This window comes from Aquarana catesbeiana, linkage group LG06 (assembly GCF_042186555.1).
Source record: "Aquarana catesbeiana isolate 2022-GZ linkage group LG06, ASM4218655v1, whole genome shotgun sequence".
Taxonomy (NCBI): Eukaryota; Metazoa; Chordata; class Amphibia; order Anura; family Ranidae; genus Aquarana; species Aquarana catesbeiana.
Window position 1 is genome coordinate 297,358,657 of NC_133329.1, and position 17,232 is coordinate 297,375,888.

Below are 17,232 nucleotides of genomic sequence, written 5' to 3' on the forward strand. Positions count from 1 at the left end.
TTTTAAGTTATTCTTCAGTACGAAAACAGACAGAGGCGGAAATATTACACCCAAACTGTGAGTATTATTTTGGGATTAGCAAAAAAAAAAAAAGATTGGTCGCCGGACTCCCGCTTTAAACTTGTCGAATGTATCGTTATATAAAGCCAGCACCTCCTTACAGTAGAAACTCACAAGCAAGGACAACGGGGGGGGCGGGGGTTGGTAGTCGTTTTCCAGAATAAAGGGATCAGTTGTCTAGCCGCTGACAGGAAAAAACGCAGCACATTCCGTTTCTGTGATGCAATAGAACCTGGGAGCGTGGATAGTAGGGCCATTTCTGGAGTAGGAATCTGAGACTGATATACAGGCCACCGTGCATGGAGAAAACCCGAGACCAAATGGGCTGGATCTTATTACAATCCCACCATAAGTGGAGATATGTTCATGTTCCCTCAGCCGATTTACACTGCCAACAAGTAGGGGGGACCGACGGTAAAATTTTGTGCAGGGAGTATGGGTCCCTGTATCATCTGTAAAGGAGTTTAACGTTTTTTTCTTGTATATAACAAGATATGGAGGATTTATAGGTAAAGAAAAAAAGACGTTTGCCAGTCATCCCAGGTTCATGGACAAGCCTGCTTTTTTATACACTTCGGTTACATCTCTTACACTCAAGGCCTGAACATTTTAATTACTGTTTGGCAGAAATAAATGGTTTTCTGATCTATCCTAAAAGCATTTACAAGCTTTTTTCATAGTCATTTTCAGCTGCTACATTAAAAGGGTGTAAAAATGACAGCCAAAAGCAGTGTGTTGAACACTGTTAAAAGGTAGGCTGTACATTAAAGCAAAATGCTTATGTAATCAAAATTGTCCCAGTTTTACCAGAAAAGGCTTGAATAATATAATAGTACATATGCATGTTTGTAAATTTGTAACAAACAAACGTACGTAAAAGCCTATTCACAATAATAGAGGAGTGTATAAATACATGTAGAATTTTAGAATTCCGATGACAATACACTAGGGTTTTTTTACTTTTGTTTTAAATTGAGTGGGAAAGGATTAGAAACTAATTTGGTCTGCAAGTGCATGTTGGTCTGCGAGTGCACACTGGTCAGCCAGTGCACATGGTCTGCGAGTACCTGTGTATTGTTTTGTTGAGTACCTGTGTATTGTCTTGTTGAGTATTAGTGTCAGGAAGCTAGTTGTTAGGTAATTTGAACAGGGTATAATCCCCAATCCTCGTTAAATTAGTAGGTACGATGCCCGGTGGGTGTGAAGATGCGACTCGGTGTACATCTTGCGGCATGTATGCCTTCCTTGATCATCCGATCGAGGGAACGAATACTGCTGTGCAAAATGTAAGCACATTGTTTCCCTGGAAGCCCAGGTTCTGAATCTGGGGAAGCAACTGTCAGCACTGAGAAGACCCTCCATACTAAAGGAGAGCTAGAAACGTACATGGCAGGTGCCGGCAGGGGCCAGCACAGAGACGGGTGGAGACAAAGAGGTGCAGGCACTAGGAAAGAGTAGATGGGTGACAGTCAGGAAGAGTAGAGGGGGAAGTGCCAGGGAGGCTGATCCAGGGCTGAAGCATCCCAATAAGCACGCTCCATTGAGAGACATTGGTGAAACCAGTCAGGAACCAGCACTGCTGGAGCTGAGGGACTCACCTAGCTGACGGGGGAAGAACTCCTCCAGTGAGAGTGGGGGGGAAGCGGAGGAAAAGGAAATACAGATTATGGTGGTAGGAGACTCATTTCTTAGAAGGGCAGAGAGGACAATCTTTAACAAAGACCTGAAGCGCCGAACTGTATGTTGTCTACCGGGCGCTCGGGTTGGGCACATCACGGATCTGGTGGACAGATTACTAGGAGGGGCTGAGGAAGACCCAGCTGTCATGGTGCACGTTGGCACCAATGACAAAGTCAGAGGCAGATGAAGTGTCCTAAAGAACGATTTTAGGGACTTGGGAGGTACATTGAGGAAAAGGACCTCCAAGGTAGTATTCTCAGGAATACTACCGGTACTTCGAGCCATACCAGAGAGGCAGAGGGAGATTAGGGAAGTAAACAATTGGCTGAGGAGCTGGTGTAGTAAGGAGGGGTTTGGGTTCCGGGAGGACTGGGCCGACTTCTCAGTTGATCAACAGTACTATAGAAGGCACAGACTGCACCTAATTGAGGAGGGTGCAGATCAGCTGGGATTAAAGATGGCCAAAAAGTTAGAGGGGTTTTTAAACTAGGCGATGGGGGGGCCCAGAGGTAGAGATAGTCAGCGTGGAACATATTCCAGAGGGTAGTTTTGGGGGCATGGGTGGTAGGATGACTAGCACATAAACCCAACGTAAGTATAGTAACAAGTCCTAGTTGCAATCTTGGAACACCCAATAAGAGGATAGTATGCAACTGGTCTAAACTACGCGCCATGTTCACCAATGCCAGTAGCCTGGCGGACAAGATGGGTGAACTAGAGATACTGTTGTACGAGGAGAATTTGGATTTTGTGGGAATTTCATAGACCTGGTTCAACAGCTCTCATGACTGGCTGGCAACCATTCAAGGGTATACCCTTTATCACAGGGATAGAGAGGGTAAAAAAGGGGGAGGAGTATGCCTATATATCAAGAATAATGTACAAGGGAATGTGAGAGATGACATCACTAAGGGAGCTAGGGGGGAGGTGGAATCCTTATCGGTAGAGCTCCAAAGGGATGAAGCTAAGGAGAAAATAATACTGGGAGTATACTATAGGCCACCTAACCTGAGGGAGAAGCGGGAGATGGATCTCCTATCACAAATTGGATTAGCAGCAAGGATGGGAAGTGTTATCATAATGGGGGATTTTAATTATTCAGACATAGACTGGGTGGAAGGAACCACGCATTCGTCTAAGGCTCGCCAGTTCCTAAATGTCTTGCAGGACAATTTCATGGTTCAGATGGTAGACGCACCAACTAGAAATAAAGTGTTACTGTATCTACTGATTACCAACAATGCAGACCTGAGATCACGGATGTGGAAATACGGGGCAATTTAGGAAACAGCGATCACAGGTCAATTAGCATCAGTATAAATCACACAAATAGGAAACAAGGGAAATACAAAGACACTGAATTTCAAAAGAGCCAACTTCCCTAAACTATGAACCTTACTAGAAGGCATGAAGTGGGATAAAATCTTGGGAACAAAGAACACGGAGGAGAGATGGGTTTGCTTTAAGAGCATATTAAATAAGGGCATTAGCCAATGCATGCCATTGGGTAATACATTTAAAAAAGCGAACAAAAGTCCTGGATAGCTTAACTCCAATGTAAAAATGCATATAAAAGCAAAGGAGAAGGCCTTAAAAAATACAAGGTTGAGGGATCATCATCAGCATTCAGACTTTATAAAGAATGCAACAAGAAATGTAAGGGTGCACTTAGGACAGCTAAAATAGAACATGAAAGACACATAAAGTATGTAAATAGTAAAAAGGGAGGACAGACTATATTGGCCCCATAACGAATGAGGAAGGACATCTGGTTACAAAGGATGGGGAGATGGCAAACGTATTGAATTTATTCTTCTCCTCAGTCTTCACGAGGGAATCGGGAGGCTTCAGTAACCAAAACTGCAGTTTTTATCCTTATGACACATCACAGGAAGCACCTCCATGGTTAACAGAGGACAGAATTAAAATTAGACTTGGGAAGCTTAACATTAATAAATCATCGGGACCAGATGGCTTGCATCCGAGGGTACTTAGGGAACTCAGTCAAGTAATTGCCAGACCATTGTTCCTAATTTTTACTGACAGTCTACTGACTGGAATGCTACCAGCTGATTGGAGAAAAGCCAATGTAGCACCAATATTTAAAAAAGGCACAAAATACATCCCTGGGAATTACAGACCAGTTAGCCTAACATCAACAGTATGCAAGCTCTTGGAGGGGATATTAAGGGACTATATACAAGATTTTAGTACAGAGAACGGTATCATTAGCAGTAATCATAATGGATTAATGAAGAATCATTCTTGCCAAACCAATCTATTACTCTTCTATGAGGAAGTGAGTTGCCATCTAGATAAAGGAAGGCCTGTAGACGTGGTTTAGCTGGATTTTGTAAAAGCATTTTTACACAGTTGCCTATAAACATTTACTATACAAAATAAGGTCCGTTGGCATGGACCAAAGGGTGAGTACATGGATTGAAAACTGGCTACAAGGGCAAGTTCAGAGGGTCGTGATGAATGTGGAATAGTGAGGGGTGGGTAGTGGGGTCCCTCAGGGTTCTATGCTGGGACCAATCCTATTTATTTTGTTCATTAACGACCTGGAGGATGGGGTAAACAGTTCAGTCCCTGTATTTGCGGACAATACTAAGCTAAGCAGGGTAATAAATTCTCCGCAGGAGGTGGAAACCTTGCAAAAAGATCTGAACAAATTAATGGAGTGGACAACTACATGGCAAATGAGGTTTAATGTAGAAAAATGTAAAATAATGCATTTGGGTGGCAAATACATGAATGCAATCTATACACTGGGGGGGGGGATAACTTCTGGGGGAATCTAGGATGGAAAAGGACCTGGCGTCCTAGTGAATCAGCAATGGCATGCAATGCCAAGCTGCTGCTAACAAAGCAAACAGAATATTGGCATGCATTAAAAAGGGGATCAACTCCAGAGATAAAACGATAATTATCCCGCTCTACAAGACTCTAGTCTGGCCACACCTAGAGTATGCTGTCCAGTTCTGGACACCAGTCCTCAGGAAGCATGTACCGGAAATGGAGTACAAAGAAGGGCAACAAAGCTAATAAAGGGTCTGGAGGATATTAGGTATGAGGATTGAAGGTTGCGAGTACTGAATTTATTCTCTCTGGAGAAGAGACGCTTGAGAGGGGATATGATTTCAATTTATAAATACCGTACTGGTGACCCCACAATAGGGATAAAACTTTTTTGCGGAAGGGAGTTTAATAAGACACGTGTCCAATCATTAAAATTAGAAGGAAAGAGGTTTAACCTTAAATTACGTAGAGGGTTCTTTACTGTTATGCCCCGTACACACGGTCAGATTTTCCGACGAAAAATGTACGATGGGAGCTTGTTGTCGGAAATTCCGACCGTGTGTAGGCTCCATTGGACACTTTCCATTGGAATTTCTGTCATACAAAATTTGAGATCTGGATCTCAAATTTTCCGACAACAAAATCCGTTGTCTTAAATTCCGATTGTGTGTACACAATTCCGACGCACAAAGTTCCACGTATGCTCGGAATCAAGCAGAAGAGCCACACTGGCTATTGAACTTCCTTTTTCTCGGCTTGTACTTGTTTTGTATGTCACCGCGTTCTTGACGTTTGGAATTTCCGACAAGATTTGTATTACCGTGTGTATGCAAAACAAGTTTGAGCCAACATCCGTTGGAAAAAATCCATGGATTTTGTTGTCGGAATGTCTGATCGTGTGTACGGGGCATAAGAGCGGCAAGGATGTGGAATTCCCTTCCACAGGCGGTGGTCTCTGCAGGGAGCATCGATAGTTTCAAAAATACTATTAGATAATCACCTGAACAACCACAACATACAGGGATATACAATGTAATACTGACATATAATCACACACACATAGGTTGGACTTGTGTCTTTTTTCAACCTCACCTACTATTTAACTATGTAATTTTTTTTGCTGTCTGGATTTAGGTTGGAAAAATTTACCCTTACTTTTTTCCTGATGAAACAGCAAATAGTATGAGAGATGAATACAAACAGCAACAAAAACCTGGCAAAGGTACTAACCCTTCCTCACTCTGCCAAATAAAGTGCTTTTTATTGCTTTCTGTGCCCTTATTGGTAAAGTTCTTCTCTCTTCCCATACCCAGTGACACAACAAGGGAAAAATCTGCAATAGGGACACAATGGGGAAAAGTTGCAACTCATGTTAGTTTTTATGACTGTTTCAGAAAATGTAAGAATTCTCAACTAAAATATCTATTATACTGAATGTATTTTTTTAGTAAAGTACTCTTCAATCAGAATTGAAAATTAGGTCTTGGGTCTTGCTGTGTGCAGGGGGGGTTAGGGAGGACACATTTTACTTGCTATCTGGCTATAAGGGTTATTGTTTTTCATACAGTCATAGCTGTAGTGTGCCAGCTGCCTAAAATCACCTTGTTTCTTGTAATATTGTATTCTGAGAACACCAGTTTATGAGCTTGTGAATGTGCAGACCACATATAAATAACTTAACCTTTTGTTGGCCTATTGATGTCATTTTGGTGAGCAAGAGAGGGAGCATACACCATACAAACTATACTGTAACAAGAAGCATAGTCTTCCCCAGACGTACAGAGAGTTTGTTAAATCCGTCTTCAATTGATTGAAATTTACACTAAGCTAAATTGAATGGATTTTCGGACTCAAGCACTAATTAGCTTTAGTACTTCACTAATTGATTTTACTTATTGAGTAGAGTTCAGGTTACATTTAATATCATTTCCCTTGATGTTTTGCATCCAAATTAAGCAGGGCTTTGAAAGTGCCCCTTGGTAGGACTACAGTCTCTGTCTTTTAATATGTGTGCCACAGCCTTCCTCTCCATATACACTGAGTTTGAGCAGTAGTGAATGAAGGCAGTGAAAGCAGATCAGTGGTGTGAAGAATGTATTCCTGAATGATCAGGTCTATGCATAATTGGAATGGGGTGGTCTTTGTTCTGCATAAATACAGTAAGGTATACATATTAGAATTTATGTTGTACTTGTGTCTTCAGTGGGTCATTTTTGTGTTCAGACTTCTAAACTAGCAGAATTTCAGTCAATATTCAAACCAGAAGGATCTTCAAAAATGCTTAATAAGACAGAGTCTAATGCCGCGTACACACGGCTGGACTTCCCGACAGAAAAAGTCAGATGGGAGCTTTCGGTCGGACATTCTGACCATGTATATGCCCCATCGGACTTTTTCTGTTGGCATTTCTGTTGGCATTTCCGACGGACTTAGATATAGAACATGTTCTAAATCTGCGTACAAACGAGCAAAATGTCCGACAAAGAAAGTTAGACGGAAGCTTTTCATCGTCTATTCCGATCGTGTGTATGCCTCATTGGACTTTTTTTCCAAAATTCTGATGGACCTAGAAATAGAACATGTTCTAAATATTTCTGACTAACCAATTCCTATCAGGAAAACCGCTCGTTTGAATGCTGTTCCGATGGACCAAAAATGTTGCTTGCTCTGAAGCAAGTACGAGACAGAAGCTATTGGCTACTGGCTATTGAATTTCCTTTTTCTAGTCCCGTCGTACGTGCTGTACTTCACCGCGTTCTGGATGGTCGGACTTTGGTCGGACTATGGTTTGACCGTGTGTAGGCAAGACCGCTTGAATGGAATACCATTGGAGTTCCATCGGAGAAACCTTCGGAGTTTATTCCGGTCGTGTGTACGCGGCATAAATCTTCCGTCGGAAATGCAGATGGAGTTTAGCCCGTTGGCAAGTCCGGCCGTGTGTACGCGGCATAAGTATGTATTTTAATGATACACAATTGGCAAAAGTATAACCACAAGAAGCCAGTGTGCCTATGGGGGCCAAACAATCCCCCTTCATCAAGGCTTTAACATATGTCACTGCTAAACTCAAACAATGACAAATTATGTACACTGTGGGGTTGATTTACTAGAACTGGAGAATGTTTTTTTTCTTTTTCTTTCTCTTCAATAAAGACCAACCTTGTTGTTAAGAAAAAAGAACTGGAGAATGTAAAATCTAGTGCAGCTCTGCATGGTAGCCAATCAGCTTCTAACTTCGGCTTGTTCAATTAAGCTTTGACAAGAAAAATGGAAGCTGATTGGTTTTTATGCAGAGCTGCACTAGATTTTCTCTCCAGCTTTAGAAAATCAACCCCATTGTATCATTTATAGCAAGGGGGATCTCTCTTACAGTGTCAGCATTACACAGCCTTGCCAACACTTATGTAGTAGAGACCCCCCTTGATATGAATTAAAGCTCTGAAGGAGGGATTTTTGACTCCCAAAACGCATTGGAATTTTTGTGCTTATGCTTTTCTCATTTGTGGATCATTAAAATACATACTTGGGCACTTATGACATGTGTTTGTCTCTCCTCTTGTTTTTATAAATATATATAGACTACTCAAGTCTTCTGACTTCCTTGACTGGGAAGACCCCTGTTTTGTGGAGATGCTGCCGAACCAAGGAACTTTAGGTCCAACCAAGGACTGGCGCCTCTCACCTATCCTCAGTTGAAAACTATTTTCAGAAAAGAGTGATCTAGTATACATAAGCTTTAAAGTGGATGTAAACCCTCACATATACCCAGTGAAGTAAATAGCCTCAGATGATACACAGGGATGGAACAAATCTCCCTACATAACTATTACTTGTATATCTGCTGTCTTCATCTTTATATACTGTTTAGAAAGTGCACATCAGGTTAGAATTCTCTCTTCCTGTTCCACTACTAGGTGTGGATTCTTGGCATACACTGCGTGACAGCTGATTGGAGGAAAGGCACCCCCCCCCCTCCACATAGGCAGAGGAAGGAAGAAATGTGAAGAGCTGTGCTTTGAATAGAACAGCTGTCTGCTAATCTGTTTCTATGCACCATTTTGGCACAAATTATCTTTGGAGAGAGATAAGTAAACACTACAGAAAGATGTGCCCAGGTCAAATTTCATGAATGGGGTTTACATCCACTTCAATGAACAGAAAACCAAAGAGACTAGATAAGTAGGCTGTTTCTCCCATATCCTTTGAAGAGAACCAAAGCAGTCTGTAATGATTTGAATCTCAACTCTTGCATGGTTATAATGGTGAAGCTTTGGGGTTCATTTACTAAAGGCATTTAAACTGTGTACTTTGCATAGTGCAGTTGCACTCTGCAAGTACAATTGCTCCAGAGCTTAGTAAATGAGGTAAAACTTTACTTTGCAAAGAATACCCAATCACATGCAAGGGAAATAAATGAATTTTTCCTTTCATATGATTGGATGATGGAAGTCTGCAAAGCTTCTGCTCATTTACTAAGCTCTGCAGCAACTGCTCTTGCAGAGTGCAACTGCATTTTGCAATGTGCACAGTCTATTTGCCTTTAGTAAATCTATCCCTTTATCTCTTGAAGATTAGTTGATATTTTAATATTTACTTGTATTCTGTCCCTGTCAAAACCGAAGTGTCGGATGTAAGATCATCCTATCTCATTCCTGAGCTGAACCTACCCTGAGCATAATGTTAATGAGGCTTTCCAGCCTGGGGAAAAAAATAAAAGTCAACAGCTACTGTACTATAGCTGCTGACTTTTAATATAAGGACACTTAACTGTCCAATGATTGCGCAATGTCGGCACCCGAAGCCGATCCGTCCATCGGCTCCGGGTGCAGGCGCCGGCATCTTCACTAAGGGAAACAGGAAGTAAAGCCTTGCGGCTTCACAGCCTGTTTCCTGCTGCACGTGCGCGAGTCGCGCTGTGCTTTTTGAATGGTCCTGCAGTCTTCTAGGACCTGTGTGTCTCTCAGAAGGCAGTGGGGGGGGAGTGAGGAGGGGCTGGAAATTGCATAGATCGCCACACAAGCAATCTTACCTGGAAGTGGAAGTGGGTACCTGGAAGTGCCATGATCTAACCTGGAAGTGGAAGTGGGTACCTGGTTTTGACAGGTATCCGCTCCCCCCTCCCCCCTGAAAGGTGCCAAATGTGGCAGCTGATGGGGGGGGGCAAACAAGCAGAGCTTCCCCTTTTGGATGGAGCTCCGCTTTAATAAAAACACTTCCAAATTGTGATATATTAAAAGCATTGCTTTGATTATAAAGAACAAATGATTTGCTTATTGGCAGTTTTACCCTTTTGTTCTGTCACTTGTGATAGGCAAGGGGGTAAAGTCTCCATGGAAGCCTTATTTCCTAATGCTGAGCTGTCATTACAAGAAAGGAATACAAGGAAATAAAAGCAAACTTTATCCGGGAGAGTTAAGGCTGCACAGTTATAAGATTCAGAATCTTACAAATGCCCTTTGCTAACTGATTCTCTTTAAACAGTACTTTTTAAAGTTTGTCTCCATTGTACTTTAGTTGCAATTTGCCTGTATGTGCAGTGGTTTCCTGAACGATATTTTGGTCTGTTTCCTAAACACAATTCAGTAAATAATTTGTAATTTCCTGCAAGCCTGGAGCTATGTGTACTGGATATTTGCTGCAATACATTACTGGCATTTCTGGCAGGAGAAGCCACAACACGCATTCTCTGTGCAATAATTACTGTGCATAAATATTTATAGAACTAATTCTTAGCTTGCAGGACAAATGAGGAGGACGATATGATAACATTAACAACCAAAAACCTCTCCTAAGAAGGCTTAAGGTGGGAGAGCCCTGATGTGTGATTTTGTGACCTATCCACATACTGCACTTTATCCAACACAAAGGCCTCAGCTCAGTGTGCGTCTGCTGAGCCGAGATTCAATTTGGAAGAGATTAGCTAAATGTAATAGGAATTATGGGTAATACTATGCAAATTAGCACAAAATCCAGAGGCAGTAATTGGTTCCAGCTTTAAATTTAGATTTAGTTTATCCAAAGAAATTCTAGAGAAGAGTGCAGTCTCTGACATTTGTAACTATCCCACTGGTATTTCTCAATACTTAAAAAAGAAATTAAATTGTAAGTGTAGTTAAAATACATAGGAGTAAGATATCTTACCTGCCAAAAATTCTAAATGTTATTGTCTGTTCAGTCATTTTTAGAATCCAAACAGATACTAGCTTACAGAACTCTGTCTTCCTTTCCCGGTCTAAATGCTAGAAGATTACAGGAAGCTAATACAAAGACAGATTGAGTAGCTATTTAAAAATACATTTAATCACTTTTAATGGCTATGGCTATGCTGTATAACTGGATTAAATAACAAACACTTTAATGATGTTTTTACATCCAATTCTTATTTTATACTCTTTTTCCATAGTTTAAAGTAACACGAAACTCTACCGTATGCTGTATATATGCCATTATGTATTTTTAATTCAAATATATACCTTGTTTTGCCTTCAGCTCTCCCAAAATCTCCAAATTCTTATTACTTTGATGTTCTGGTTTGACTTCCTGCTAGAGGGTGGCTACTTTCGTTCTTCATGGTCTCGTTTTATGTGGAACACAGCCACCCTCTCATGCTTGCTCCTGAGGTGAACTACAAACGTAGGTGTAGATGCTGTCAGCCTGTACTTGGCATTGCTTTACTCCTTCCCTCAGCTTTGTTGAAAGAACAACAACATGTAGCTACGGAAAGATGGCAAGTGGTTTAGATGTGAAGTTTGCAATAGCAAAGCTGAACAATGGCAATTACCAGCTGTGGAAGTTTAAACTAGAAATGTTTCTGAACAAAGATGACTTGAGGCAAGTGCTGAATACAGACAGACCCACAAATGGAGAGACGGAGAACTGGGATAGAAAGGATAGACAGACAAAAGCAACCATAAGCTTACTAGTGGAAGATGACTAGCTTATTCACATAAGAACAGAGAAAAGGTTGACCAATGCGAACCTGTGCAGGAGTCAGAACAAGAGGTGGAACTCACAATGCCTAAACCAAGTTCCCCACCAGATCCTGCTGAACTGCCTGAAGTCAGAAGATCTACTCGGACTACAAAGGGCATACCACCCTGCAAGCTGTCATATACTGTCAAAACACGCAGCATATTTGAGCCAATATCCTGGGAAAACATAGACAAAAATGCCAAAATGTGAAGCCCATAAATGGAGAAAGGCAGCAGAAGAAGAATTAAAGTCATTTAAAGAAAATAAAAGCTGGACACTCACAGAGCTCCCTCCTAACCGCAAAACTATAGGGAGTAACCGGACTTTCAAAGTAAAGTCAGACACAAAAGGGAATATCAACAAATACAAAGTCAGACTAGTTGCCAGGGGTAACTCCCAATTTGGTGAAGACTACGATGAAACATTTGTTCCCGTCGTAAAAACTCCACCATCAGATCACTTCTTGACATTGCAGCCAAGAAGGGCATGCAAGTCAAACACCTAGATGTTAAAACTGCTTCCCTATATGGAGACATTAAGGAAGACCTCTAGATGAAGGAACCACCAGGGTTTGAGCAAGGAGACAACCTTGTGTGTAAACTTCAGAAGAGCATCTACAATCTTAAGCAATCTTCAAAGATGTGCAATAGGAAAGTGAATCAAGTGCTTACCAGAGAGGGATTCTCAAGAAGTAAAGCAGACCCCTGTCTCTACTCCAGAAATCAAGAAGACAGATGGATATATATCCTTATCTATGTCGATGACATTATAACCTGTTTTGAACAAGAAGGGGATTACAATCAGATAGTTCACAAACTGAAAGAAAATTTTGAAATCAAAGAGCTAGGGAACATTAGCTACTGGGAATCCAAATAGAGAGCGAAGGAGATGGAAATTATCCTCTCAACCAATCTCAGAAAATCTCTGAAATTTCTGAAACAATGACACGTATCACAGAGCATTTGGTAAACTGCTATATGTTGCCACTGTGACAAGACCAGACATAGTCTCAGCAGTGGGCATACTATGCAGGAAAGTCTCAGCTCCCTGTCAGTGTGACTTGAACGCAATAAAAATAGTGATACAATACCTCAAAGGAACAATTCAGCTGAAGTTACGATTACCAGCAACATTTAATCCAACACTAGTCAGATATGTGGATGCTGATTGGGCCAGGGACTGTACGGCAAGTGGATTCATCTTCCAGTATGGGGAAGGAACCATAATTTGGTCTAGTCGAAAGCAAGTAACTGTCGCTCTATCTTCAACTGAAGCATAGTACATTACAGCAGTACACGCATGTCAAGAAGCAATATGGATTTGTCAACTTTTTGTGGACATTGGGATAGACATGTCAAAACCAATTCCCATTTTTTAAGACAACCAGGGATGTATAAAGCTTACGCAGTCAGAAAGGGTCAATGCTAGGACCAAACACATCGATGTCAAGTATCAGCTACTGAGGGACAATCAAGAGCAAGGTGTTATTGAAATTCAATACTGCCTATTAGAGGAGATGACTGATGATGCACTCACCAATCCTTTGTTGAAGGAACGTTATTTCTCAGAAGAAGCTGAATGTATTTTGACAAAGCACATGCTGTTGAGAAGGGGTGTTGGAAGAACAACAGCATGTAATGTAAAGTACTGTGAACTATATATAGTATATGCATTATACCTGTCTATCCAGCAGATGGCACTGTAGTGTGTATGGTATTATATTTAGAAGAAGTGTTATCGTTCCTCAGTGCATGTAGCTGTATGCTCCTTGTTCCTGTTTCATGTTTCTAATACTGTAAGACATGCATTGCTAATCCTCCATGAAAGTAAAGTATTCTCTGCATCCAAGAAGCTTCCGGCACTTAAGTCAAATACTCTGCACTACAAGCTTAATTAGCATTTGTATTCAAGATGCTGTGCAGTGTGGAATTTGTACTATTCATAGAGCAGTGCACGGGACTGCAACTAACATACACTGCTCTTTCTAAAGCAACAGTGAGGGGGAACAGGGGAGATTGGGGAGCATAGACAGGACAGTACAGGGAGCCTGAAAAAGCAGTAAGAAAGGATTTAATAAAAAAACAATAACAGCGCTGTTTCCTATGAGATGTTGTATGACTTGGGTACAACCAGCCTGTTGGATTTTTCAGCATTCGATTACAGTCAGCGGCTATAGCTACTAGCAATAATCCTTGTGTTTTGCCGGCCAGGAAAGCCCCCTCACCAGCAGAATACAATAGTGCTGCAGGAAGCATTCCCTCATCAACATTGAATGTGAGGAAATCAAGTGATTTTCTTTCCTTCTACCCTTGGTAGAAGGAAAGAAAATTGATTAATCTATGGCTTGCCTTAATGTCACTTCAACCCTTACCCACACCCCCCACCACCACCACCACCACACACACACATCTTCAGCTCTATATACTAACCTTTCCTCTGCTCCCCTCTATTCTGTTCTGTGCCAGGAGCTGAAATAAATACCTAGTAGATCTGAGTAAGGAAGAGTGTTACCCGGCCATGTAAATCAGTGCTGCCACATGGGAAGCTCATAGCCCAGAGGAAGCTACAACTCCAGCAATTTGTAAATTTTAAAGAGGGGCTTCATTTCATGGCCAGTGGCTAAACGAAGCAGCATGGGAGTACAAGGAAGGTAAGTACAGTATTTGCTACTGGGGAGGAGAGATTATTGGGAACCTACATGGACAAAGCATGGTTTCACTTTAATGTAGCTGTAACCGTAGAAAAATATATCACTATTACATTTCCATTCTGCACAATCTGTAGTTACAGCTCATGTGAATATAATGTCGACTAACATCAAATAATGATCAATAGGTCCCTTTGAGTACACAATGTCAGGGTTGATGATCTTAACTTTAAATGCCAGGTGGTCCCATGGTGCATCTTGATGCAGTTTTGGTCTTTTTAGAATTTGAATCAATACTTTGTATACTGAGAGTGTGGTCTTCAAAGTGATCTATTGATTTTGTTATCCTTTGATGCTACATTAATTTTCTAGCAAGCTAAACACAATGGAAGGTATTAGGGGCAGTTACAACAGTTAATGAGTAAATTTACTTTATCCTTAAAACTTTTTCTTGAAATTCTGATTTTGACAGTGTTTCCTTAAAGAAAAACATGTAAAATTTAAGGAATGTGAAGGTTGTCCTTTGTTGATTTTCTTCTGAAAATACAAGTTGATTGACAGAAGTCAGATCTAAAAATCTGCATAGTCAGAAAATTCTGCAGCCATCGGATCAGCATGACAGCCAGGGAATTAATATGTTTAGAAGGGGGGGTGTCTGCAAAGACAAACTATATAAATCCTCAGTACTGATTGCATTTAAAGTGACCTGAAAATTCAACTGGCAAAAGATATGTACTGTACCTGCAAAAGAAGAACATAAATGCTTACACTAAATGCTTATGCTGACACTTCCCATGCCCCCAAACGCTGGTCTATTGATGAGGAATCATGTGACAAGAAGCGCTGAACACTGCAGGACACACAGTAGGTCAACACTCTCAAAAGACTCCGTCTGCAGGGGACTCTTCATCAAATCGGTGTTTAGGCAGCTGGAGATTTATGTATTAACATTCTTCTATTGCAGGTAAATCACTTTTGCCAGTGCAGCAAAACTTTATGTTGATGACAGATTCTATTTAAATGGGACAGGTAACAACAGGGAAAGGCATTGTGATGTTGAGAGACACATTTTTATTGAGAGTTTATAAAAGCAAAAAGTACAGACAATTATGTACTGTAGCTAGCAGACTACTTTTATCGACTTGTTTAGCAATGTTACCAGTTTACAAACAGTTAACATCACATAGACAAGTAAAACCTAAAACATAGGGTTATTTAATCTGTAATTCCAACCTTTAGCCCTACAGTCTTGCAGTGTCAAGCAGTGCTTATGAAATTTGGGGCAGATTGGCTGACTAGGGCTTGGGTATAGAAACTGGGGTAGACAGTGGTGATAGCAAAGACTCAGAGAGCTCAGTGAGCCCACTCGAATAATGAAGGTGAGAGACATTAGAAGGTCTAGGGTGCAGGGTCTAAAAAGGTCACACAGCAGCTGAGATGCAAGTTGTTGGTTGGAGTACAAATATAGTCGATTACTGGATGTTGGCTGGGGTGCACAAAGAACTCACAGGTATGGGTAAGTTAGTTATAGGCAGCAGTACACAGAGAGTCCCCGACTAGATGTTGGCTGGGATGCACAAAAAACTTACAGGTATAGGTAATTAAGTTATAGGCTGGAGTGCACAGAGAATCACACAGGTGATGGGATGCAAGTTGCTGATTGGAACACACAGGCAAACACACAGGCACTGGTTGCAGGTTGCAGGCTGGAATACACAGGGAGTCATAAATCAGTGGTAACACAGGTGTCACAGAGGATCACTAAAGATACGCTCAGGAAGTCACTAGGAAACACAGGGTGTCCTGCTACTAGTGTGTGGATGCATTTCTCAAGTGTTTAAAAATATGTGCACCATTCCTATAAGTCAGAGCCTGGCCATGGACTGGCTGAGGTGCTTGCTGACCCTGATTAGCCGCATGCCAGTGGCCTCATATGGGGAAGGAGACCTGGCGCTGAAGGACGGAACTGGTGAGTGTGACATTTACTAAATAAGAGAGACCATTATGTGAATTTGAGGTGTGAATTCTTAGAAACCATTTACATTTTAAATGCTCTAAACAGGATTGCTTGTATTCTTATGGTAAAACCTCAGGTACTATGCTCCTATCAGAAGTCAAAACATCCCTTTAGAACGAGGATAGAGAATTTAAGCGGTTATGCACTCCTGTCCCAGAAAGGGTCTCAAGTCTGACCTGAGCAATAATATTGCTAATATGTTCTTAAAACTTTTTTATACACAGGGAGTCTTGATCTGTACCTCATACATTGAGAAAAAATCTTCATTCACGCTACAGAATGCAAGGTGTTCTGTGATTGGAGGAGGGGAGATCATGAAACTCATCTATACCGTTTTCATTCACAGAATGTAAGACATTTTCTCAATGGGCAAGGTGCCAAGCAAACAACCCGCTATGATCTGTGTACTCCCGGTGTAACTGTGAGTTTCTGCTTCCGACATTCGGCATTAACTGCATTGTAAGAGTTAAATGAAAGCAAACATTTTTACAAACACATCAGCATGCACAAATTGCACACACTTCATTAGTGGTGATTTATTTTTACAGTGCATATGTAAAACAGAGCTTAGTATGAAAAGAAGTATGCCCTGCATTGTCTCTAACCAACTGCACTTTTTATCAGCAATTTCCATCCCAATTTTAAACCATGTGTGCTATGAATCAATGAATTTCATACAGTTGATGCTAATGGAAAACTTTGAGAATTGCCAACAAAATTGTGAAGTGTATGGCCAGTATTAGAGAGGATTTGTTGTCCTTTTCTGAACTCCACCCTGTAAAGTGTTTCTACAGGATATGCTACAGACAGCAAGTCAGTTTAGTAATTTGTATTATTATCCTTTAAAAACCACTACTGAGGAATTCTTTCTACAGATAATAACGTGTTTCTATCAGATAATATAAATGTGAAACATCAATAGACTCCTCCAGACAGTGTGTTTGCACTGTGATTTTTTTTAATTTTTTTTTCATTATTTTCCTTTGATGTCTGCAATCCAAAGGACCAGAGCATCTCAGTGTTAAAAATTAGACTAAATTGTAAAAGACCATAG

At 41.0% G+C, this 17,232-nt stretch overlaps 1 protein-coding gene across 29 annotated transcripts in view; it reads left to right on the top strand.

Annotated features, from left to right (window-relative positions):
• Positions 1-17,232, top strand: part of MAP2 (microtubule associated protein 2) — a 309,720-nt gene that overhangs the window by 182,359 nt on the left and 110,129 nt on the right. For 4 of the 29 annotated variants that reach the window (XM_073633484.1, XM_073633496.1, XM_073633488.1 and 1 more), the window contains one exon: positions 13,980-14,164. The exons of the other annotated variants lie outside the window; for them this stretch is intronic. The gene's annotated coding sequence lies outside the window, so the exon portion shown is untranslated. The remainder of the gene's footprint in view (positions 1-13,979; positions 14,165-17,232) is intronic. 29 annotated transcript variants of the gene reach the window in all.